This window comes from Rhynchophorus ferrugineus, unplaced genomic scaffold, assembly GCF_030347505.1.
Source record: "Rhynchophorus ferrugineus isolate W39M unplaced genomic scaffold, kcgeb_rfMv2 rfM1, whole genome shotgun sequence".
NCBI lineage: Eukaryota > Metazoa > Arthropoda > Insecta > Coleoptera > Curculionidae > Rhynchophorus > Rhynchophorus ferrugineus.
This window is the reverse complement of record NW_027472580.1, coordinates 10409173-10435567: the sequence shown is the minus strand read 5'-3', so window position 1 is coordinate 10435567 and position 26395 is coordinate 10409173. Positions and strand designations below refer to the sequence as shown.

The window sequence follows — 26395 nt, the reverse complement described above, 5'->3', positions numbered from 1 at the left end:
CGGGGGATCTCGTTAAAAATTCCTACCCCCCGTCGTCGACGTCGGAAGGACACTTTCCATTTTCTCCATTACTGATCACGGCCAAATGCGCCCGGTTGCCAACGACTATGGCAACCGGCAGCCAGTTTTTATTTACGTTTCAAGGGCTGTTCATGACGGCTGTATCAATTCTGACTTTTTCAATCTTTCTCCTTTTCCGGTGCTCGACAACGATGGGGTGGTGGGGGCAAAAGGGGAAGGAGAGGCGGTGTTCCGTTTTATTTTTTCGTTATTTTCGGATTGGTTGCCGAGCGGGTTGTTGCGAGACTGGATTCGAAGAATGGAGATTTTGCAGGAAGCCATAATATTACCGTTCGGGTTTTTTTTTCTGGCGGCGAAACCTTTTTGAGAATAAGTGTTATTGTGATTTTATTGGGTTTTATCTGCAAAAAAAATGGACCATGGGAAACAAATATTTAAATGATATTTTTGTTCATCGAAATGGATAATTCTCGTAAATAAATCAGCTCGGGTATGAAAATAACTCAATTTAACTTCGACTGAGCTTTAATGATTCTAAATAAACATATATAATTTGACAAAAATGTTACTTCTTTTATTTGAATGAACATCAACACTGTATTGCATAGTACAAGTACAATGTACTCATGTATGGTCTACACACCAGGTGTGTTGGTAATTTCTTTAAAGTTTTTATAACTGATTTCATTATTTATTCTATTGATATTAACCTCAAAATAAGTTACGTTCTGTTCTGCCAATATAAGAGCGTTACAGATTTAATATTATTTTTATAATATCGAATTTTCAAAACCGCAAAATAATTGGTAGAAAAGTTAAATGTGAGTTTAGTTGAAATTTGTGAATGTTTAGAAGTGATGGGAAAGAACCAAAAGATAGGTGCTACATGAATTGGGTGACAGGGAATTAGATGTAATCGAAAAATCGTCACAGAAATGCTGGGTCTGCGTTGAATAGTAAAATCAGTAAGTATCGACAGTAAGGGCAAATCGCTTGGACCGCAAGATCATGCTCTGTGTTTAGTGTTGTATATTATGAACTACTTCAGCCTGAGAAAACAGTTAATACTGATGGCTATCGACAATAAATCATCAATTTAAACTTGCCTTTGTCGAAAAAGGTCCACAATAAGTTTAAAGACATGCTAACATAATTTTACAGCGTGATAACGTGCTGTCTCATACAGACAAACCAGTTGAAAGTAATGAACTTACATTTTTTTTATAACATCTTTATTAGATACGCTTAGTACAATCTTACGAGAAAATACATCAGTATGTATTCCTCAATTATACAATTATAATTATTTATTAATTATTAACTTATAGCTATAGTTTACACTAATAACACACTAAATGTTCACACAAGTTCGTATGGTTTTGTTCGTTTCAGTCTCCTGACATCCTGTGCGCTGTCCAGCAGTTGTATTGCTTCCACGTTAGAATGATTTAGTAATCTTCTTTCGTGTTTCAAGACGAAATCCTGCACTTCGCAAATCCATTTGATTTCCAGGTCATTGTGCAGTTCTTCATTGGTTATATAGCGATAGGCATTGGTAATCAATCGAAGAATCTTGTTTTGACAGCGCTGTATGACTAACTGATTTGAATTTTTAGTGCAACCCCATATTTGCACCCCATAGGTCCAAATTGGCTTTATAATTGTATTATAGATCAATCTCTTTGATTTTAGATCAAGTTGGGAGTATCTTCCGACTAATCAGTATAGTTGCTTTATTTTGGTTCTAATGTGTTTTGCTTTTTGTCTAACGTGATGCTTCCAATTTAATCTACCGTCAAGATGGATTCCAAGGTATTTTGCTGATTCTGCTTGAGGAATCGGGCATCCATTGAGTGATATAATTAAGTTTTTATTATTTCTCCTTAATGCAAAATTAACGTGGACAGATTTGGAGCTATTAAGTTGAATTTTCCAATCTTTTGTCCATTTGTAGATTTTGTTGACTGCCACTTGCACTTTTTCTATTGCCCTAGGCAGAGATATATCTTTTGCCATAATAACTGTGTCATCAGCAAAGGTTCCAAGAAGTGTTTCTTTTGTTGTTGGAATGTCAGCAGTGTAGAGCAGATACAGGAGAGGTCCTAAGACGCTACCTTGTGGAACTCCAGCCGAGATATTTTTAAATGTCGAGAACGCCATTTCGTGCGATACTCTAAATTTTCTTCCGAATAAATATGATTCCAGCAATTGACAATAGTTACGCGGTAACAATTTGCTCATCTTACAGATTAAACCCAAATGCCAAACCCGATCAAAAGCTTGTGAGACGTCCAGGAATATTGCAGGGCTGTATTTCTTTTCTTCACACGCTCTTTCAATAGCCGCAGTTACTCTGTGCACTTGATCGATTGTTGAATGGTGATTTCGAAAACGAAATAAGCCTGTAAGATTCGAGTTGTTCGGCAGGTTTGTCAGGTTTTTTGAGCATAATTATTTGTGCAACTTTATAGCATTCCGGGACATGCTTCAGCCTTAAACAGGCATTAAATATATATGTCAACATGATGATTGCTTTTCGTGGCAGTTCTTTCAATAATCCAGGTGAAATGTCATCTATACCAGGTGCCTTTTTAGGATTGAGGTTATCAATTTCAGTGGCAACTTCCAACGTCCAGAGAAATTAGATTTAGATCTACATTGGGTTGATAAATAGGAGTTGTATCCATGGTAGATTCTATATCATTAGGCCGAAAAATGTTAGCTAAATAATCTGCGAACAATTCAGCTTTTTCATTGTCGCGTCGAACCCATTCATTTCGATCAATTTTAATTGGCGGTACTCGAATAATGAACTTACATGGATTGGAAGTTTTATCGCGCCCGCCGTACATCCCAAACTTAACCCCAGTCGATTACCACCTTTTTCCTTCGATGGATGGGGCATGCGCTTCCGAGCATCACTTCGCCACTAAGTTGAATGGTTTTGCTTAAAGGACTAACTGTTCTTCCTTAACCCTAACTTCCTTTTTTTACTTTACTTTACTTTACTTTACTTTACTTTTTTACTTTTAATTACGTTAATTTAATGAACATTAATTCATGTATTTGTATTCATATATTCTCATTTCACCCTTTACTTAAGCCTTTGATCTGGTCTTAAACTCGTTATGTAACGTATACCAACAAATACATACTTTTTGTTGAAAAAGCAACCAAGTCTATATTCGTGGTCCTTATTCCCTCTACACAGCTCACAGTTAGAGCAAAATTATTTGTAAGTATAAGCTTCATCCTCTAAGTTACCCCTTTGCTGATCTTCAAAACTGTTCTGTTTTTACTCAAATGTTTATGCTATAACCTATATGGAATGATTTTATACAGTTTGGTGTCTCCAAATCGAGCTACTACAATCTGCTGTCTAACGCTTCTATCAAAATTCCAAATTTATTATTATATATTTATTATGTAGTTACTAGTCGTTGCCGACTAACCTACAATTTTTCCTTAGAATAACATAAATCTACGTATATATCGTATTGGATATAATTGGATAACACCATAACAAGACACAGATTTTTAAAAAATCTAGCGCTTTGATCTTGGATGGTGAGGTGAATTTAATAGCAGGGATTTAGATCTGAATCTAAAAATCGCCAGACAAATGCTGCTTCAAAGGTATGAGAGGAAGTAATTTCTATACTGAACAGTAAATATATTTCGAAAATTCCATGGAAAAAATACTTGTCACTTAGTTAAGCCGGCCTATCCACAGTAAGGACAAATAATTTCGGTCCCAATATCACGCCCTGTGTATGGTGTTGTGCATTATGAACTATTTCAACCTGAAGAAACAGTTAATACTGATGGCTATCAACATTATATGCTCAATTTGAACTTGGGTTTATCGAAAAATATCTACAATATGTTCAAAGAGATGCTAAAATGACTTTGCAGCGTGATAACGTCCTGTCTCATAGAGAAAAACCAATTAAAAGTAGTGAACTTACTTGGATGGGAAGTTTTATCGCATCAGACCAAACGACGAAGACGAAACCAGACTCCATTCTACTACTACCTATTCTCTTCGATGGGGCATGTGCTTGTAGAGTAAAACTCACAGTTAGAATAAAATTATTTGTGAGTATCAACTATATCTTCATCCGCTAGGTTACCCCTCTGCTGATCTTCAAGACTGCTCTGTTTTTACTCAAATTCATGGTATAATGGTATAACCTGTACGGAATTATTTTAAACATTTTAGTGTCTCCATCCATGTTCCGGTATGTTCCAAAAAATATATTTTATATTGTCCTCTTTATTAACTAAAGTTTATCTGGACTAGACCTACTGCTCAACTTGGGCTCCTAATCACGCTTCTAGGCCTTAAGCCTATCGACTAGTGAGTGCCCAAGTTAGAGATCATCCGGTTTTACCCAGCCTGGCAACAGGCAGTACAGTTTAATTTATATTGCCAATTGCAATTTGTAAGAATGTAAAATTCGTTTTAAACCCAGAGTGGTTTTCCTTCTTCTTTTATCCTATTTAAAATATATAGAATTCTGTCTGATGCGTCGGAACATCTAACTAAATTAGGCTATGAAAATCAATTGTGGGTGGTACTACTGGGTCATGTTGCCAAATATCTGCAAAATTATTTAAACATTAGTGATGAGAATTAGAGGTTATAAACCGGAAAACATTCTAAAATAAAAATCTAAGTTGTTGCTGAAACATTGCGATATGATGATGCCATAAATGTTAATTCGAAACTGCAACTATCGCAATAATAAGAAAACCATCAGTCTCCTTGACCGCTGCGCCATTCAAGCTGACACTAGCAGTTATTTTGAGGGAATTTTGTAGGTTTTTTGCTACTACTGTTAGTAGTAATTAATTATTTATGATATTAGAAAAAAGACACGTCAGTCTAAATGAAAACTGTAATGGAAAATACCTATTTTGTAGAACAGGTACGGTATCAACTTTAGGTCTAATATTCATTTTTTAAAGCTCCAATAGGTATGTTTCATGGTTGCTTTTCGCAAATTCGGTACAGTTGTATTATTTACTCTGTAATTGACTGACAGTGACTAACATGCGACACGACTGCTTTAATTTCCAATATATCATGTTCGACTTTCTCTTAACTAGTGCATTTTTGTTGAAAAAACTGAATTGAATTTGCCACTAATGAAACCTGGAAATTAATATGTATTCACAAGTTTTTATCAATGTTTCTTCTTTGTAATTCTCCAACGATACTTGATTTTGATTGATGTACTTGATAAACTTCAGCAATTTTGGGAACTAAAACACCTCTAAATCTATTTTAAATTCTTCAAAATTATTTCGCAGATTTAGCTCTACGTGGAAGAAAATAGCATTTTATTAAATAAATATACCAAATCTAAAAATCTACATAATAATTACAGTAAAAATGCTTTTTACGTATTGAGTGACACGTAAAGCGAGTTTCCAAGAATAATTTTCAAATATGTTATTTGTAAATTCAATTGCTTGTTATAGCATATTTTATTGAGTTTTAGTGTATATCTTATTGGGGCTCAAACATATTTTTATAAATATATTTACAGACTTTCGCCAAAACGTGGGCTTCTAATTTTATTCAACAAAAAGAAATCTTACAGTAATTCTTTGATCTTAACCGTTTAAGAATAAAGTAATAAAGGGGCTCTCTTATATAATGTAAAAAAAGCAAATCATTTAGTAAAAACCATAATACTTAATGACATAACAGATACAATTTTTCTACATATTACCTCTAGAAAATTTGAGGGAATCAAAAAAAAACTATATTAACAAGCTTTATTATAAAATTGCAACGAAATGTGAACGATAATAGCACATTTTCGCCACATTCTCACCCCTTGTTCTATTACACTTAGATTACATTCAGTCTCGTATCGTCTGGCCGATACATCATCAGGCATCTGGATGAGGCGATGAAAATTTAAACTACGTCAAATTTACACACTGAACTAGAATAAGGGGGGCTTAGAAGCCCTGGAAGAGGGTGTTTTCTCATTTCCATTTCTTAAGTCATATTCCCCATCTTTTCGAAACATAAAATTGTTGTATTTTTTTATCAAGCTAATTTATAATTGATGATGTTTAATAATACATAGTGAAAGTTCTTTTTAATAAAGTAATATCAGGACTATTTTTAAAAAAATTTTCACAAAAAACCGAGTTGTGAATAGGCAGTAAAAATTTATATATATTTTCTTCAATAATAGCTGTATTTTGAAAACCGGAATTATCAACTTCCCATATGTCAACGAAAACATATATAATAATAGAAAATATAAGCTTGATTTTATTTAATCTGTTGCCTTTTTTGTACATTAATAGCAAAAGTCTGCACAAAAAGCTGTATTTGCAACTGATTTTTATGTATTTTGGTAGGATAAAATAGGCGAAGGCGAAAATATAATAATATGGAAAAATTACACGACAACAGCATATTCTGAAAAGCATTTATTTGAGAAATCGAATATAATATAGCATAATGGGGTCTTTCCATAGATACAACAACAAGAACCCTTAAAGAAGTTTTACTGCCAAAAGGTGGTTTTTAGGCTCCTTTTTCTGTTGGTCATTCTATACATCTCAAGGGAACCTATACGAACTTCTTGGCGTTTTTCGCAAATGAAAACCATGATTGGCAGGTGTGCGGAGGCTTTAAATTTTTTTAAATTTACTAGGATAACAAGCTGGATTTACCAAATTCCAGTTTTTATGTCTATGGTATATCAGAAAACGAGTGAATTATTACAGCAAAAAAGAACTGGTCACCGAGGGAGCTGAAAATTGGTGGAAAGAACGTTCTCCTAGAAACATTGGTACCCCCACATAAAGTTCTCTTACCACCACTGCACATGAAGGTGGAATTGAAGAAGTAAATTTAATAAGCTTATATTTTTCTCAAGATCGAAATTGCTTCAAATATATAATTTCAAAGTCTCCAAGTCTGTCAGAAGCAGAGGTGATACTTATCTTCCTCTAATGAGACATTAGGTTGCATATAGCTGCAAAATCCGATCTACAAAAGGAAGGGTGGACTGCTTTTAAGGTCATAGAGAAATTTTAGGATATCATAAAGATATTATCTATAAAAAGTCGTCAAAATAATGCTAAAAGCATTTCATTCTTTAGGTTGCCTATTGAGTATAAAAATGCATTTTCTTAAATCACATCTTGAATACCTTCCGTAAATTCTGGAAGATGTGACTGAAGGGCAAGGTGAATGATTTCAGAAAGAATTTTTTTTATTAATCTCTTAGAACCCGTGGCCCGTGGGCAATAAGCATTTTTATATGATTTCCTTTATATAACATAACTATCTTGATATGTGGAAGATCGCTTCAGTAAGAGATCTGCTGTTACAACTTAATCTTATTCTAGATACTATTCTAACTTATTTTAAAGTCTATCCTAACTTATTCTAAAAACTATTCTAACTTATTCTAGAGATTATTAAATCTCACTCTATGTTTCTATTAATCAGTTCGTATGGTAGTTCGCGTTTGAGCCTATGCACTACACAGTTACCGAGTCAACTATTAGTGCATTGGGATGCACCAATAGTTTTTCAGAGTATTTCGCACTAACACTTCGAATCATACTCGTTATGGGTTCTAAGGGGATATCTCGCTGAATCATTTTGTTGGACACGTAATATGGGGCATCGACGATGACTCGCAAACTTTATTCTCGAACCTCTGGAGTATATATATGTTGGATTTGCTGGTAGTACCCCTTAGTTCAATACCATAGGTCCAAATGGGCGTAGGTATTGACTTATACAGCAAAACCTTATTATCTAATGATAATTTATATTTACGCCCTATCAGCCAATACATTTGGTTTAGTTTAAGCCCAAGCGGTTTGCCTTTTCTCAATATATGTTTCTATTACAAAGGGTGAATGTCGCATGGGGAGATTTTGTCTCATTTGCTTGGATACGCCACGTCTTCAACCACAATTCGACTTTGTTAAGATGAAGTTGGAGGTTTCTTGTGGCTGATACTGGATACTCGTGTGATGATAAAACAGCTGTATCGTCAGCATAAGTTTCAACAATAGTATTTATTGAGGTCCGTAGGTCAGCTTTATACAATAGATATAACAACGCAATATGTCGATAATGGTTTGTAAAGAAAATTATATTTTTCAAAGCTCTTTTATTAAAATACAAATGCAATGCGTTTGACGTAGCTACCCGAATTTTCAAAGGATGTGCCGTCCTATAATCAAAAGGAACTAATGTTTGTACGTCCAAAAACATAAAAATTACTTCACAACTGTTTATGGAGAAGTTTGTAATAATACAAAACAACAAATTATTGAAAGAATTAATATTATTTCTTAATGTGTCTAATTAATAACATTACGTATACAGAAATAGTTTTTAATTGAGTATTTATTCATCAGGAGTGTGAAGATTTCATTAAGCGCTGGAAAAGGAAGTCGCAATTAGTCACATTTCTCCTTGCGGCGTGAAAATCCCACTCGCCCTTCTGTCAGTTCCACTCCATGTTAGTTCTGTTTCAGAGATGCCACGAAATTTCTATTCTACTCGGTGAAATTAATTAGGTTAGTACACCTGCATAGAGAAGGAAAATAAGCAATTGAAGCGGCGCCGATATTTTCGAAATGGCAACAGGCTAGGCCGCATCGTTCATCGTACAAGCTGCTGTTGTCTATTGTTCGCTGAATCTGATAAATGGATAATTTAAGTTATTGTTCCTTCGACAGCTTCGAACTCCAGCAATTAAACAAAAAATATTTTCGCTAACAGTAATGAAAGTCTTTCTTTTCTTTCCTTTTTATTAATTTTTTTTGTGTTGGGAGTATATTAATTATATTTTCTTGCTCTGTCTGTAAATCACATACTATGGTTTCTTTATTTTTATTGATAACATTTTGTATACTATTTTCTATTTTCACTTATTTGACTGAGTACAATGATGAATTTACTCACCGTTGTCATTACCAAGCTAGCCTAATGATTGATAGCCACTACAGCAAATATAAAATAGCCATCTGGAATGTTAACCGACTCCAGCAACAGGCCAGGGAGCTTAAAATGTTCTTATATGAATAAAATATTGATATCATGATTGCATCCGAATTACATTTCACTGATAGAAAATATTTACGGATTCCGAAATACAAGCTGTATCACACAAAATACCCAGATGATAAAGCACATGGAGGATCATTTATAATTATCACTGAAAACATAAAAACTGTGAAAGAGAGACATTTAGCGAAAAATATTTACAAGCCACCAGTGTAACCAAAAAAGAAGTGCACGGGCCATTAACAATGAGTGCTATATATTGTCCACCTAAACACAACACCAAGGCAGAACAATACCACGGTTTATTTAACACCCTGGGTACTAGATTCATCGCCGGAGGAGACTACAATGCAAAACATGTATACGCGGGGTTCTAGATTAAAAACAGCAAAAGGCATTGAATTGGTCAAAGCAATGAAGGCACATAATGTGCAGCATATCTCTACTAGTGAGCCAACATATTGGCCGTCAGATAGAAATAAAATTCCCGATACCATAGACTTTTGTGTTACAAAAAATATTGATACCCAAAATGTGCGAGGCTAAATCATGCCACCTTCTTTGCAACACCAAAACTAACTGGCTATTATTTGGAGGGAAATTAAATGCTTTAATATAACTAAATTTAGGTGTCAAAACAGAAAGAGATACAGAAATAGCAGCAAAATTTATAACAAAAACTATACAAGAGGCCGCATGGTATGCAACACATATAGCGCGACATATGAAAAGTTTAATTATATTTAATCTACAATTAAAAAAATATCTGAAAAGAGAAAACCGCGAGAAAGCTGGCAACAAATCAGAACAGAAATAACAAAAGAACATTTAACAAGGCCACAAAACAGCTGAAAGACTTAATAAAATCTAATTAATATCATCTTATCGTTAAATATCTTAAATATCTATCTAAACTAGAGCTTCTATCTAAGTTAGAGCTAACCAAAAAACATATGGATTTAATTCTAGTAGCGCTATCTATGTGTCAGGCTGGGAACACATACAGTCGAACTGACCTAGAAACAACACTTCCAAAACATTTCCCAAAAACAACCGAATATCAAGCCTTTTTTTTCTCGAAAAGTGATCCGCCTTTGCCGAGTTATTAACAAATTCGCGTAATCCATATTTGATCAAAAACACCCCATCTCGTTAAGTCGTTCTAATCCGACGGAATGTGTTCTATTCCGCTGAATATTTCATGACGAACTGTTGATATTAGCCGTTGCAAGGCCGCCCTTATTAAATATTAACCCGGCTCAACGAGAGGTCCCATTATACTGGATGGTTTTCCTTTGTTTTCGTTTCTTTGTCGAGGAATTGTTGGAAAATGTATTAAGGGTCGGAGCGATGTGAAGGAAAAAACCAATTCCGTAATGTTTGCATGTAAACCTGCTTGATTAAAAATGATTGGGACCCTTCGGGGAACCGGCGAGGTATGGTTTAAATCAAATTGTATGCCATTAAGGCGATGTTTCCGTGGCAAACAATCATTTTTAATCGGGTTAGCCGTGGCATAATTATTATATCGTTTCAGCGATGTATATCCTGTGCAAAAATTTTTTTAGAATTTATTATATGAAAACTGCCTGTAAAAATAACAATAATCTACTTATAGGGACGCATGCCACACGCACTAAAATTTGATTTTGCGACGTTGCCAAATCTTGTAATTGATTCCCTTTTATACTTACGTTACAATTTTGATAAATCTATTTATAAAAATACCATGTTCTGTAATACACTAAAAGTGGTATCAACACTTTCATATAAAAATATTCATTATTAAAATAGTCTTTATTAAAAAACAAAAGAATGTATTATAAGAATATAATTTATTTATTATTATGAAAATATTACAATAAAAGCCAAAATTACTTTGAAAATTGTTTTTTTCAGTGTTGTCTTCCCTAAATTTAGAATCTTTAATCGAAATTTCAACTTTTCCTGTACAACTTGCTTACTCACTTGAAGCACGTCCAGTTATAGTTCTTTGAATTTCTACTTTCGCATGTTCAAATCTAATTTGCAAAATTGAAATATATTCACCTGAACGAAATGTCTGAAAATTTCTATTAGGTGGTTTTATTACTGCCTGTATAAAATTAATATACTTAATTTTATATGTAACTAAACGAAAATAAGTATGTTTCTTTGCACAAAAAGTGCAATAAGCTTTTTTCATCTGAGTGATCTAGTGATGAAGAAAATAAAATTAGCGACTTCGATTCCCCGTTTTAAACTGATCTAAGCTATGAAAAAACCAGTGCCAGGGAAGTCAACTAATGAGAAAGATTAAATGTAAAATATGCGTCTGAATGTGACCTAATTACTGATTGAATATTACCTTGTTAAATTAATTATAATTATATTTAATGCAATATGACGAATGAATTACATCCCTATAATTTGAAAAGTAAAAAGGCAAAAGAAGAGCCAGAAAAGGACACCGATAGGAGGTGGTCTCCAAAACTTATTACCTATTACATCTAAATATTTTGAGATTGAATATAACATTCAAAAATGGAATTATTATTTCAGAGTATTGATTTAACTCCACAGTGTCTAATAAACAGGGAATTATAAAACCAATTCCATTATTCCAAATTATATTGCTAGGTTGCATTCCTGGATATAAAATTCTCATAAAAATACCTACTGTCCATTGGATAGATTTGTAGACTACAAAGGGCAAACAAAAATTACAATAAAATCTAAATGCAAGCGAGTTTTGCCTTTCTACAGAATTACTTTGCGTTCAAATATAATGAGAAAATAAAAGGCCATCTTATCATTAGTGTATAATCTGAACTGAACTAAAACTTGGAGTTGATGTGGCAACATTGCAATGTTTCTTTTCATATCTTCTTTCAATGTTCAAAAAAAAACTTGAATTAACTATATCTACAATATTACATTGCATAGTCGTTGCCGACTTACCTACAATTTGTCTTTACAGTAACTTAAATCTAGGTATTTATATAGGAGAATCTATCAGCCATGTATTAACACTTTTTCTATTATACACTCCTCACTACATTACACCACAAAAGATTAAATGGTTTGTTTATTTAGAGTCTGTGTCCTATTCTAGTGTTATCCCACAGTTAATACTTCGATGTTGACATGAGAATGGAGTCTGTTTTTATGTTTCCTTGATATTCTCTTTGATTTCCTGAGTGAGAATAGATATCCGAAGATCTCGGAGCCAGTAATCCATCCTGAAGTATCTGGGTGCACCTATAATACTTACCAGGACATTCCTCTCGAAAATCTTTCTGCTCGAAAGATTCATTTCGAGATATTTAGCGTTTTAGCTATATGAAATTATTTTAGTACTAGCGACCCGCCCCGGCTTCGCACGGGTGCAATGCTGATACTAAATTAAATACACAACAGAAAAAATATCAACGTTGTATATAAAAATATAGCGGCCCGCTCCGACTTTGCACGGGCATAAAATATAAATGCCTATGTCACTCAATGAAAACATGATTAAAATCGATCCAGTATTTTTGGTTCGTTCATTACTGCCCTTGGCCTGCACGCATTAAATTTGGAGTAAAACAATTCCTCTTCCCCTATACTTACTATGAAGATTTCCTGCTATCTTTGGAATATCTAAATTCATACAATTTTTATTACATTACACATTTTTAAACGCAAATTTTAAATTTGTAATATCTCCGAAAATATTTGTTTAATTTACATGCTGTAAGGAACCATATTGATCTATATTAATTGCACACTGTATTTAAGGTACTTAATTCGATAAGGATTAATGCCGTATTGCTTAAAATAGCTTCGTAAATAAGCCATTTTCTCACGTAAAAAGTAAACAATAAAAATGGTTAATGTGGGTTATCCCTAAAAGATAAACATATACCATCGCGGGCTTTTTTGTAGAACTTTTTATGGTTTACAATACTGTAGTACATTAATTTGTTCTAACTCGTAGGGTTAGGCAGCGTTTTTGCTAATTGCTAAATAAGCCTAAAAAAATAGGTTAATTTACGACATCACGTTAGAAACCTCTAAAATTAGCAATGTTGCCTTAGTATATTATGCATGTATTATGCATATAAACCTTCCTCTTGAATCACTCTATCTATTGAAAAAAACCGCATCAAAATCCGTTGCGTAGTTTTAAAGATTTAAGCGCACATAGGGATATAGGGACAGAAAAGGCGACTTTGTTTTATACTATGTAGTGATTATTTATTGTTATTGGTACTGGTGCGATCTGGTTATGCGTGAGCTGCATATGCACAGTATTCCGAAAGTAAAAAAAATCTCGAAGAATCTCGAGAAATGTTGCTATCGTCAAACCAAATTGTTATCGCTAAATTACGGTTGTATAAAAAAAGAAACATTTTTTTCCATTTTTTTTTACATTTTCGATGCAACGTTACTTTGATACGATTGAATGTTGTATAGCGAAGGCTCACATCATATTTCAAATAAATAAGTTCAGTAGAATTTCAGGTATGTCGTAAAAGTGTCTTGAAAAAAGTGATTTCCAGAAACACGAATTCAAGTTTACGGGTAAAGTTGCGCACAGTTTATACCCTAAAATTGTACTTTAGATTTGCATTATCTCAATTGCGATTCCTGGTCCATTTATTAGACTTTTCAAACAAAAACTATTAATTTACTTAATATTATTTTACAATTCAGGTAGTTAAAAATAGCTCCCTTCTGAAGAAACGGCCACAAGGATTTTAAACGTAGTCGTTATTCCGTCTATACAGCTTATAGTTATTGTAAAATTATGTTTGAGTATTGTTTGTACTTTTGTAGATCTTTGATACAGCACTGGTTCTACCCAAATTTCCATGCTATCGCTCTATGGACTTTCTATGGGTTTTTCATCTTTAGTAACTCCAGATTCCAATAGTCTACGGCTAAGAAAATGAGCTAATGAAATCTGCATTTGCCAGCCCTTCACCGTGCTGCTTCTGTTCAAATTTCAGCAAAATATCCACTAATAAGGGTAATTTTGAATGTTCCTTATTTGGAATAGTCTATGGCTAGTGGTCGTTGATACACCTTTCGTGATCGTACAGCTTCAGTCGCGTTACTTTTGCCCAAACTCCACCAAACCACACCAAGAAACGAGTAATTGCGGAACGACTGCCAATCCAACATCAACCCGTCTTTTTTCTAGATAATTTTGTCGATTCCGGTAAATTGAATTAATTCAAAAAAGTTTCCCTTATGATTTCCCCGGAGTTCTACCGACTGTACCAGTTATATTATGTCAAAAGGTTAGAAAACAAAAACAAAGTGATACTGGGGGTAAAAAGACTTGCTTTCGCCCGTCTCACTCGTTGATCATTCAGGTTGTTTAAAAAACAATAAAAAAAATTACAAAAGAAAATTGAACCGACTTCAAAGAATAAATATGGAACTCATTAAAATGTAAAAAATAATCAAACTTAGACTTTAAAAAAAATTTTAAATAAAATATATACGTAATAATTGTTGTAATAACTAAATAAAAATCGGTTTGAAGTCGGTACCGTTTCCAAACTGTTATATTAAATTAGATTTGTTTTGTTTCTTTTTAATTTTGTGTTTATAGCATGAAATTATATTATTATTTTTATTTGAAGACGCGGCATAGACTTATTATTATTATAACGATTATTACGTACATATTTTATTTTAAAACGTTTTGTTTTTTTTTAAGTCAAAGTTTGATTAGTTTTAAAATTTTTGTGAGTTTCTTATTTATTCTTTGATGTCGGTTAATTCTTTTTTGTAAAAATATTTAATTTTTATCTTCTCAGTTTTAGATATTTACTCAATAACTTACACAGTTATTGAGTAAATATTATCACTATTAAGTATTACAATGGATAGCCCAAGTAAAGGTAGAGCCCGTATGAGGAAAATAAGGAATATTTCAGGCACTGGGGCCCGCTATCTAGTCTAGGTGATTTGACAAATGTTCCAACCAAACTAGGATAAAGAAAGTTACTGCTCTGTTGGCAATCGAACCCGCGACCTACTTATCTGAGCTCAGCATTCTAACTATTACACCATAGAAATAGTTGCCTACAATGTTTCTACGAGTTCACATATGATACGGTTAGTGCTTAAAAAGCGAATTGAATGCCTTTTACATTGAACTACTTCCGATTTTTCGTCACATCAGTTCAGCAATAACATTATACACCAACATCTGATTATTCTAGATAAAAAATATGTGAAAATATTGCATTTTCGTCGATTTCCCCTCCTTCCCCCATGTGATCGGAATTTGGTTCCAATGGGACTACTTCGGAAGGGTCCTATTTCGAATAAAAAAGAATATTCGAAGAAATCGGTCCATAATTACGAAGAAATCGACGAACATACATTTAAAAAAATATATACAGACGAACATAGAACCTCCTCCTTTTCCGAAGTCGGTTAAAAAACAGATGGTCGGGTAGTCCGGGCCGGATTACATAACAAATTTTCTTTCCGAATCCAAGAATCGAGCCTCTAAGTTCTCAAGGTTTTATAATTTTCAATATTTCATCACACAGAGGAGGATTTTCCTAATTCAATACCTCTAACGTAACTATTGTTCTCCGAATCTTGAAAAGCTCTCTTTAAAAAATGTTCCTAAAAGTTAATTTTTGAAAATATGAAAATAATCGGTTTTTAAAATCTCTAGACTAGAATATCCCCTTAATATATTTTCGGAGGGTGGCTTCTTGATATCGAAAGACGATGTTTCATCATTACATCGGGTTTTTTTATTACGCTACTGTTGCTCTAGAAACAAAAGATGTGAAACGGACCGTATAACTGCACGGGTAAAACTTCCCATCAGTCAAAGATTGATTTAGTTCGGCAGGTCCTCTTAAGATTCATCGCCGAGGGCCGCCTCCTGCCCTTCTCCGATGCCGCCGCGTCTTTTATGGTCCCGTGATCCGTCGTCCTCCTCGTCGTCGAATTTTTCCTCGTAATATTTTTCTCCGTCAAAAATAAATTACCTATTCAGCGAAATCCATTCTTTAATCCGGCTGACGCGAGGAATTGATATAGAAAGCGAAACCGTGCTTCGCCCCTCTGGTTTCCTCCTCGGTCAGGATCGGCTTTGTACCTGTCAAATAGGACGAGATATTACGGAGGAAATTCGATGAACTGAAATTGGTATATAGCGAACAAACAATTCGGTTTAATGAGGAAAACTCCTTGTTGTCGAAAGAGTCGATCCATTATTTACAACAATCGTGTTAATTAGTTTTTTTTAATTTTGAATGGATGATGAAGTTTGTTTTTATCTTATCATATCTTATCGTTTTTATTCTATATCATTAGGTTGAAATACGTTAGCTAAGTATTGTGCGAACAATTCAACTTTTTCATCGTTGCATCGAACCCATTCATTTCGATTATTTTTAATTGGCGGTACTCGAATAATTGGTCTTTTAAATCTTCGAGTTGCTTTCCATAGCGAATAATCTTTGTCTGCTTCCGGTATTAATTCAGTTACATCTTTTTGAAAGCAATTGTGTTTGTATTCTTTGATCTTTTGATTCGTCTGATTACTAATTCTATTAAAAGTAGTTTTGTGTGCAGCATTTCTGGTTCTGTGCCATACTCTTCTCGCTTTTCGCCTTTCGTTTATCATTTCTCTAATTTCGAGGGGGTAAATTACTTCATGTTCTGATTTTTCTGATGCTATTGGGGTAGCATCTTTTGCAGCTGACCAAATTTGTTTAATTATATTTTTGGTTTGTTGCTCAAGATCATCTATACTTTTAAGTCTTAGTTTTAAACTGATTGTATCTGCAGTATTAATCTGAATTTGTCCCAGTCAGTATATTTTTTGGTAAGATTAGGCTTTTTTGCTTTTCTTAGGATTGTCGCGCCTAGTGTGATTAGGTGTTAGATCGCACAAGCTTTCTGTACTAAGTTGGTTTAATGAGATGCCTTTTGAAATGTAGAAATCCAGCAGGTCTGGAAGTTTATTACTGTCTTTGGGCTAGTAAGTGTGTTCGCGCCCTGAATGATAATTATAATTTGTAAGGTTAATGGCTTTGAGTAATTCGTTTCCTTTTCCAGGTGTTATTATTCGTGAACCACAAGAATAATGAACAAAAGTCATGTTTGTATTTATATAGAAAAATTGTAATTAATCTGTTATACTTTTATACTTTCCACGTTCAATTTTGTATTATAATTTATATTTATTTTAACACTATTAATATTTTAACTAGTTTATGCCTTTACTGAAAATAAAAATATTGTAATTGATACTAGGTTGTTAAATAACTTTTGTCTATCGATCAAAAAAGTTCTATTTTATCTCTTGAAATATATATATTTTTTAGTTTACATTCTATGAATTTCAGTGCTGTGATCTTCGAGTTTTTGGATTCCGACTCTGAGGTAAGGCTTTGTACCTGGCAAATAGGATCAGATATTAAACAATTCGGTTTAATGAGGAAAAGTCCTTGTTATCGAAAGAGTCGATCCATTATTTACAACAATCGTGTTAATTAGTTTTTTTTTATTTTGAATGGATGATGAAATTTGTTTTATCTTACATATTAGGTTTGTTCCCTAATTTAAAGGAGCACTATATATTTGTTAAAAATTACGCCACTTTTTACAAGAACATAACCTAAATCTTATGATTTAAGTTATGTAATTCTTTTCTTTAGTTGAAAAATATTTTGAAAATATCTTAGTGCTCTAATTCAATAAATAAGACTAACATTCTGTTCAGTACTAGGTTTATCAGGTTTTTTTTAAATATATTTTAAAGTCTCCTTTTACCAACTATGGGTTTATCTGAACTGGGCCTAAAATTTAACGTGGGCTCAGAACCACGGTCCTCAGCATTAAGCCTACCGACCGGCGAGTGACCAAATTTTGAAATCATCCCAGAAGACATCCGGTCTTACCCTGCCTGGTTACTGGCGTGATTCATTTTCCTTGTCGCATTTTACACTCTTTTACACACAAATTTTAAACAATCACAAACATAAATTGACCACCATGCCCCATCAGTATGAGAACCCTCCCATCGCTTTTACCACCGCGCCACCAAGCCGGCTAAAGTAAATATTATTTTTATAAAATATTAAGTACCTAAGAAAGTAAAAATTAATGTAGGCCCCGGCGAGATTCGAACTCACGATCTTCTGTTTACTAGACAGGCGCTTTAACCAACTAAGCCACGGCGCCATTGGCGTTCGTTAGTAAAGAAAATAATTCATTATTCAAATTTTAATCTTCAGTTCAACACTAATGATCAAAAAAAATGCATGTTTGTATTTATACAAAAAAAATATAATTAAACTATTATACTTTTATACCTTCTACGTTGAGTTTTGTATTCTATTTAATATTTATTTTAACACATATCTGAATATTAATATCTATTAATATTTTATTATTTTAAGCACTTACTGAAAATAAAAATATAGTAATTAATACTAGGTTGTTAAATAAGTTTTGTCTATCGATCAGAAAAGTTCTATTTTATCTCTTAAAATATATATTTCTTTTTTGAATTGATTTTGGATTACAACTCTGAAGTAAATATTAGAACTATTGATATATGAAACTTACTTCTCAAATGATTTATTGGTGTTTGATAAAGTCTAAAGTTATAACAAAAAAAGCATACAGTCAAATCAGGTAAACAGGGTTAGACATTGGAATAATTTATAATTTAATTAATTGATAATCACCATGTCCTTGAGTTTTTCGGAGGCTGTGTTGTTTTTATTGCTAAAATATTACAATAGTAATAAGAGTTTATTATTCTTTATGAATTTAAATATAGTTCATGAACGAAACTGAAAAAGCTGTATTTATGTAAATTGATGGAAAACATCTTTTTGATATATTATTTTTTAAACCCAAATTTGCTTTAGAGCCGTTGTATCGAAATCACATTGTTCCTTAGTCCATTTTCTTAGTCCAGGATCACAGGGTAATATATCATTATCACCCTTATTGTCGATCGTATATACTATAATATTTTAGGTGCTTCCGTGTATCCTTACAATTTTTTCACTTTAAAAAGCTTTAGCTCAGAAAAATTGGTACGGTATATAATTATAAAAAATTTTCCGACATTCCTAAGTTTTTAAAAGTATTTGATACAGTTTGGCTGCAGATTTCTTCAAAACTAAAAACAAGCTAATGAATATCGAAAATTTTGAGGGTTCCATGATAATTATTAAAAAAAAATTTAAAAAAATAAAACTAAGTCACTTCAAAAAATAAATAAGTAACTCACTAGAAATTAAAAATAATCGAACTTACATTTTTGACACAACAAAAAAAAACATTTTAAAATCTAATATGTACATAATAGTCGTTGTAATAACTATATAAAAATAACCAAAATACCTTATTTAATCTATCTACTATATGTATTTTATATTCTACTATACTCACACAATTTAGCTTAATACCTATCTAAGCCTATTTATCTATTTACAATATTATTTTAACTATCACCAATTGATCACTTTGAAGTTAGTTCCGAACCCAAGTTAGTTTTTGTTAAAAATAACTTATTTTTCTCTTTTTATGATGGGTGTAATGGGTGCAGCCCGTATGAGGAAAAATAGGAATAAAGAAATAACGATTGAAAATAAGGAGCCCTTAGGAACCGGTGTCCTGTACCTAGCCTAGGTGATTTTACAAATGTTCTAACACAAATTCTTTTAAATCTTCTAGTTGTCTACAATATTTCTATGATCTATGAGGTCTTATATGTTATAGTTAGTGTTTAAAAACAAACAAATTAACACATCAGCTCAGGAATAATATTATACCCATATATCTGAATATTTTATATAATAGATATGCGAAATCTTTGTACGTGCCTTTAATATTTGAGCTTTTCCTTTGATTTATACAGAAAAAATATACAGCCGAACATAGAACCTCCTTCTTTTGCGAAGTCGGTTAAAAAACAGAGAATCGTATTTGGCTAAATGCAGATACTGTCATGTCTTTAATGGCATCAAGGGAAGGAATTAAAAATTGGGGCACCAGTATAAAGTAAAATATAACCAATCAAGCAAAATGCTTGCAAAAATAATATGGAAAAAATATAAAGTTGTAATTCAAAATTTTACACATTATTTCATATAATGGAAATATAAAAAATAAATATTATTTAAACAGTTCAGACTTGCTTCATTTACTAAAATAATTTTGCGCGGAATTTGTGGAGAATCATCAAATTTTCCTTCCCAATTTGGGGAATTTGTCTTGTATTATTGGGGAATTTGACAAGTTGGCATTGGCAACCCTGCTTTTCAGTACCTCAAAAATATTTCTGGTGTATCCTAGACGAGTTCGGTCCTGTGAGACACAACCAGCAGTCTTCGCTGATAACAAATTGGAAGCGTTAGAATTGTAATAAAGTCGCTACTGGTCCAGCTGATCGGACACGCGATAAGAAGGTAAAATTCTGACAGGGGGAGCTGACGAAAAAAGCCTTTCGTCGCAGGAAAAAAATCACTTACATCATCAGTATTGAAAGAGGACTTGTTAAGCCGAGAGCGACGGGCAGAGAATAACAAAACGCTCCTATCTGGCTTATTTTTTTTCCCTCGACTTCTCAGTCAAGGCGCTCTTATTATATTCGGCAGCAATTTCCATTTCCTGCCTCAGATTATTGTTTTGTTCCCCAGTGAATTATCTATCTGGTTGAAATGTTTTTTTTTCTCTCTCTCTCGATTACTACATTTTATTTATTTGGACAAAAAACAGGAAAGTACGTTGAGAATAAAATGAGTTATTATTACAGTTACAACATTTTTATTCACATCCTATTCTGGTTTTCAACACGAGGATATCACTCAGTATTAAGAATAAAACTTTGTCTATTTTGGATCAATTTAACTTACCTGCTAAATCTAACGTCAAGCTTTCTATTCATAATTTAACATTAAACACTGTATAAATAATACTTTATGTATAATACTATAAATGAACACTATATATTGAAAACTAAGAATATAATTGCAGAAATTTAGTATTATTATAACTTTATATATCGATATCTACTGGGGAAAATATAACCGATGTTAAATTCGGTCTTAACATTTGTGTAAATAAAATGATTTTTATTTAGTAATCATTAAGTTATCCATATATATATATATATATATATATATAAATGTTAATCATGGAACGCTCAATATTGTATTTTCGACAGATTTTAAGAAATCTTCTCTCGAAAATCTCTGATGATGCTTTCTGTTATTTTCCAATTGTCGGTTTTAGTTTTACGGATTTTAAAGTATCGATTATGATATTAATGAGAAACAACGACCTGAAGGAGCAAGACAATTAAGTGTAAGACTTTTTGGTGGAAAACCCAGCACAAATTATGAAATAAGATTCATCAGTTGATGAATTAGCTTTCGATACGCATGATATTTCATGGGATGAGAAATATCTAAAATTGTTGAAAAGGGCTCATAACTAATTAACTGAAAATTCCATTTCAAATGCTGTTTCTTTGCTTTCCAGGCATTATAAGAATAGTTTTCTGTTGCGCACTATAACTATCGATGAAAAGTGAATTTACTGATCTACTGCGAGTGTAAGTCCAAGTGTAAAAACTCATGGATTTGTAAAGGAAACCTATTCACATCGACGCCGAATATTGCAGTGTGGTAGTGCATATGGTTGAATCAGTAAGGTCTAATGTATTATGAGCTGTAAAAACCGAACGAAACCATTACTTCAGATGTCTACAGATATCAAATGAAGACGTATTCTTGCAAAATCGACCAGCAATAAAAAACAAATGTCTTTATAAGGTGAAGAAATATTCAAAATTCATAGAAGACAAATAGCTCTTTTATTTTTTCCCTAAAATATTTACTCAAGAATTATTGTAGTAAATTATCAATACTTTTTTTTCGAATTCTGAAAATATTGTCTTCAAATTTTCTAAGGTATCCAAGTTATGGTTGGTGGCCAAAGCAAAACTAATGCAGTACTAATGTTCATTAATTATTCATTACAAAAAAAACTTCTACACCTAAGGCACTACATATTGATTTTCATGTTTTGTAGCAATTGTTGGAATGCCTCGTGCATTCAATACGAACATTTTGGTTATCAAGAGGAGAAACATCTAGTAGACTTGTGACTTATTATAACACGTAGGGTGTTGTAAGAATTAGATTTGTTAATTATCTGAGCGGTGATAGAGAGACTTTTGTGAGATCTAGAGTAAACTGTGCGGTGGAGGGGGAATTATATATTTACAATTTGATGCTCCAAAATGATTTGATGTACTAGTATGTATGTATATGTGTGTTGGTGTATTCTGAATTGAAAGTAAGTTCTGAATTTGCTCTTAGTTTTATTTTAAGGTAATCAAGAGTCCCAAGCAGATCAGATTACAATCAGTTGTGTCCTGATTGATAGTAGCAAGATTAATTTTATAATAATATATTTATGTCCTTATCAGCAGGTAGAGTGCAGGCATTTTAATAGCTTATTCCGAATTTAAGTGATTTTAATAAAGGTAAAGCGTTAAAACAATTTTTTAATGAACATTTACGATGTTTTTATATAATTAAAATTCCAAATATCTTCAAAGTTTAAATTGTTTGTGATAATTGCGATTTAATGATAATGTAAATGTAATTAATGATATTGTAATTGAATGATTAAGAGATGAATCTTCTTAATTATATTAAATTATTTTTATTATTTATATTTTTTTAACATCTTTATTAGATACGCTTAGTACAATCTTAATTATAAATTAATTTATGCCAAACCCGATCAAAAGATTGTGAGACATCCAGGAATATTGCAGGACAGTATATCTTTTCCTCAAACGCTTTCTCAATAACCGCAGTTACTCTGTGCACTTGATCGATTGTTGAATGCTGATTTCGAAAACCAAACTGGAAATCTGATGTTATTACAAAATTTTTAACACGTTTAAAGATTAGTTTCTCAAATAGTTTTGATATTGCTGCGAAATAGGCCTGTAAGATTCGACTTGTTGTACAGGTTTGTCAGGTTTTTTGAGCTTAATTATTTGTGCCACCTTAAAGCATTCCCGAACATGCTTCAGTCTTAAGCAGGCATTAAATATATGTGACATGATGACTGCTTTTCGTGGCAGTTCTTTCAATAATCCAGGTGAAATGTCATCTATACCAGGTGTCTTTTTAGGATTGACTTTATCAATTTCAGTGGCAACTTCCATTGGAGAAATTAGATTTAGATCTACATCGGGCTGATAAACAGGAAATGTATCCATGGTAGATTCTATATCATTAGGTTGAAATATGTTAGCTAAGTATTGTGCGAACACTTCAGTTTTTTCATCCTTGCATCGAATCCATTCATTTCGATCATTTTTAATTGGCGGTACTTATAATTGGTCTTTTAAATATTCGAGTTGCTTTCCATAGCGTATAATCTTTGTTTGCGCCTGGACACCTGCCACTTAAATACTTTTGAAAGCAATTCTGTTTATATCCTTTGATCTTTTGATTCGTCTGATTCTAGTTTTCTAGAGTTCTATTTAAAGTAGTTTTATCTGCAGAATTTCTGGTTCTGTGCCATACTCTTCTAGCTTTTCGTCTTTCTTTTATTATTTCTCTAATTTCGAGGGGGTAAATTACTTCATATTCTGATTTCCCTCGTGCTATTGGGGTAGCATCTTTCGCAGCTGACCGAATTTGTTCAATTATATTTTTGATTTATTGCTCAAGATCATCTATACTTTTAAGTCTTACTTATAAACTGATTTGTTCCTGCAGTATTAATCTGAATTTGTCCCAGTCAGTATATTTGTTTGTAAGATTAGCCTTTTTTGCTTTTCTTAGGATTGTCTCGCTCAATGTTAACAATACTGGAGTGTGATCAGATGTTAGATCGTACAAGCTTTGTATATTAATTTGATTTAATGAGATGCCTTTTGAAATGTAGAAATCCAGCAGGTCTGGTACTTTATTACTGTCTGTGGGCCAGTAAGTGGGTTCGAGCCCTGTCTGCTAACTGACTGCGAATTTCTGTCTCATTTCAGTCTGGAATTCCTTGAGCAATTTCATTCTATCGACGATAGTTGGCTCGTTGGCCGCAGCTTTCTGGAGTGTCGTATTTATTTGTTTATCATTTGATATTTTGGTGGCGTTTATATTTTTGACCGATGGTCTTGCGGTTTCTTGGGTTTTTTTTATTTTCAACGGTAAATCAACGACACATCCTTTATAATTTGCAGGGTGACCTTTTTCATTGCACAACACGCATGTTGCTACGCTATTGCGTTGTTTTCTGCACTGACTTGTGTGATGTTTATCGGCACATTCCATACATCTTGGTTCCCTACTGCAAACATTTTTGGTATGTCCAAGATGTTGACAGTTTGGGCATTGTGGCATATTATTATTTTTCTTCGGAGGTTCTACTTTTATCCTATAGTCTAATATCTATAATAAAATATATCCTATAATAAAATAATTTATGTCATATATATTTTTATTATTTTCGTTTTGTATCATGCCTACGTAGAACAGCGGAAAAGTTTTAATTTGTTTTTCACCATTTACATTAGTTGTCTTTTTCGCTATAGGTTTGACGGTCACTACTTCGTGCCCGCAAGCCCCAAATTCCGATTTAATATCGTCCTGATTTGTTGTGGACGGTAATCCTCTAATGACGACTCTATAGCACTTATCACTTTTTAACTGATAAGTGTGGTATTCAAGTTTATTGAATGAATTTTTTTTTCATGCCAATGAGATGCTTTTTTACGTTAATATCATCGTTAGACAAAGCTTGAAACTGCACTCGGTCAGTGGCTACTCCCTTTATTTGCGAACTAAATAAATTAAAATTGCCAACATTGCTTATTTTAACCCGAGAGGGCAGAGAGATTTAGTCTTCTTGCTTCTTTTTTTTAATGTTCATAGTACTTTTTGTGATTGGCCAAGGAGTCATCTCAGACTTCTTCCTGTTTTTATCCTTCTTGTTTCCTACTTTGATCCAATCAGATTGTTCTCTACCTCTAATGCTAGTTCGTCTTCGCCAATGTAGCAGCTTTCTGCATAATTAGTATGTCTTTTTGGTGTATTTTGCATGTGACCTTGCAGTTGCGAACGGATAGCAGGCATATCCTTAGTTAATTGCAACAGTTGTTGGTTCAGACGCTGGTTATTCGTTCTTAATTTTCGTTTTCTTTCAGTGATATATTTAAATACATTATGTTGTATCGTTATAATTAAATATTTTTTTCACTAACTTCCTTTTTGGAGAACGTGGGACGTCTTTTGTTTGAGAGCACGTATTTACTTCACTTTGGGGTGGCCGTTTCACCGTACTCCGTATCTGGAGTTCTTTGAAACCGTTAACCGAAGTTGAAAAATATAGATTTACTTTTATTTGATTTTTTCAGACTCGTTTTCGGGTAGGAAGAAACACGTCTTGACTCTATGAAGGTCGCGTCCGAACCATTAATTATAATTGTATATAAGAAATTAAAAATTAAACTAGGCCCCGGCGAGATTCGAACTCACGATCTCCTGTTTACTAGACTTTGGCTTAGAAAGACAATAATTCATTCTTCAACTTTTAATCCTCAGTTTAACCTTAGTGATTAATAACAATGTCTGTTAGGTTTGATGACCCAATGCTCACTATATCTGAATCAGCTACTTCCTGATTGATAAAACCAATATTAATTTTTACAGATAATTTAAAATGAAAATAGTTTCATCCCTTGACATCAGGTAGAGTGCTGACACGAGTTTACTAATTGGGACGCATGCGCACTAAAATTTGTTTTTGTCACGTTGTCAGATCTTGTAAATTATATGTATATTTCAAGAATTCTGGAATACTTGAGTCTTATTCACCTTGCAATTTGTGGTATATACTGATTTGAACTCCTGATTTGTGATCAGTAATTTATTGTGAATTGGTATTTTGGATTTCCTTCCAAGGAGTCATAGCTGTTAATATTTTAATCCATTTTAAATTGACATCAGATATTTAGCACCATTTACATTTGGTGATACAGTACAATTCAATTTAAAGACTGGTGGGTTCTTTAGCTTCTTGTTGCACAGAGTAATCTAGTCTATTAGTTTATTGCTGGTTGCCTGTAGTATATGTATGAATGTTTCTCGGTTTTTGCCCAATGTTAATAGTGTTGTATCATCTGTAAATGTAACTATCGTAATTCTTTCCTGCTTGTATTTCATATAATTCAGAATATTATTCTTGCTGTTTAATTCTGAAGAGTCTATTGGATGTACATGATGTTAATATCTACAATTTGTTTTCCCAATATCT

The 26395-nt window shown here is 32.8% G+C and overlaps 1 non-coding gene across 1 annotated transcript; it reads right to left on the bottom strand.

Moving 5' to 3' along the window:
• Positions 1 to 18206: 18206 nt before the first annotated feature.
• TRNAT-AGU (transfer RNA threonine (anticodon AGU)) lies at positions 18207 to 18280 on the bottom strand. The gene has a single exon. It is a non-coding gene; the product is annotated as a tRNA-Thr (tRNA).
• Between the last annotated feature and the right edge of the window lie 8115 nt (positions 18281 to 26395).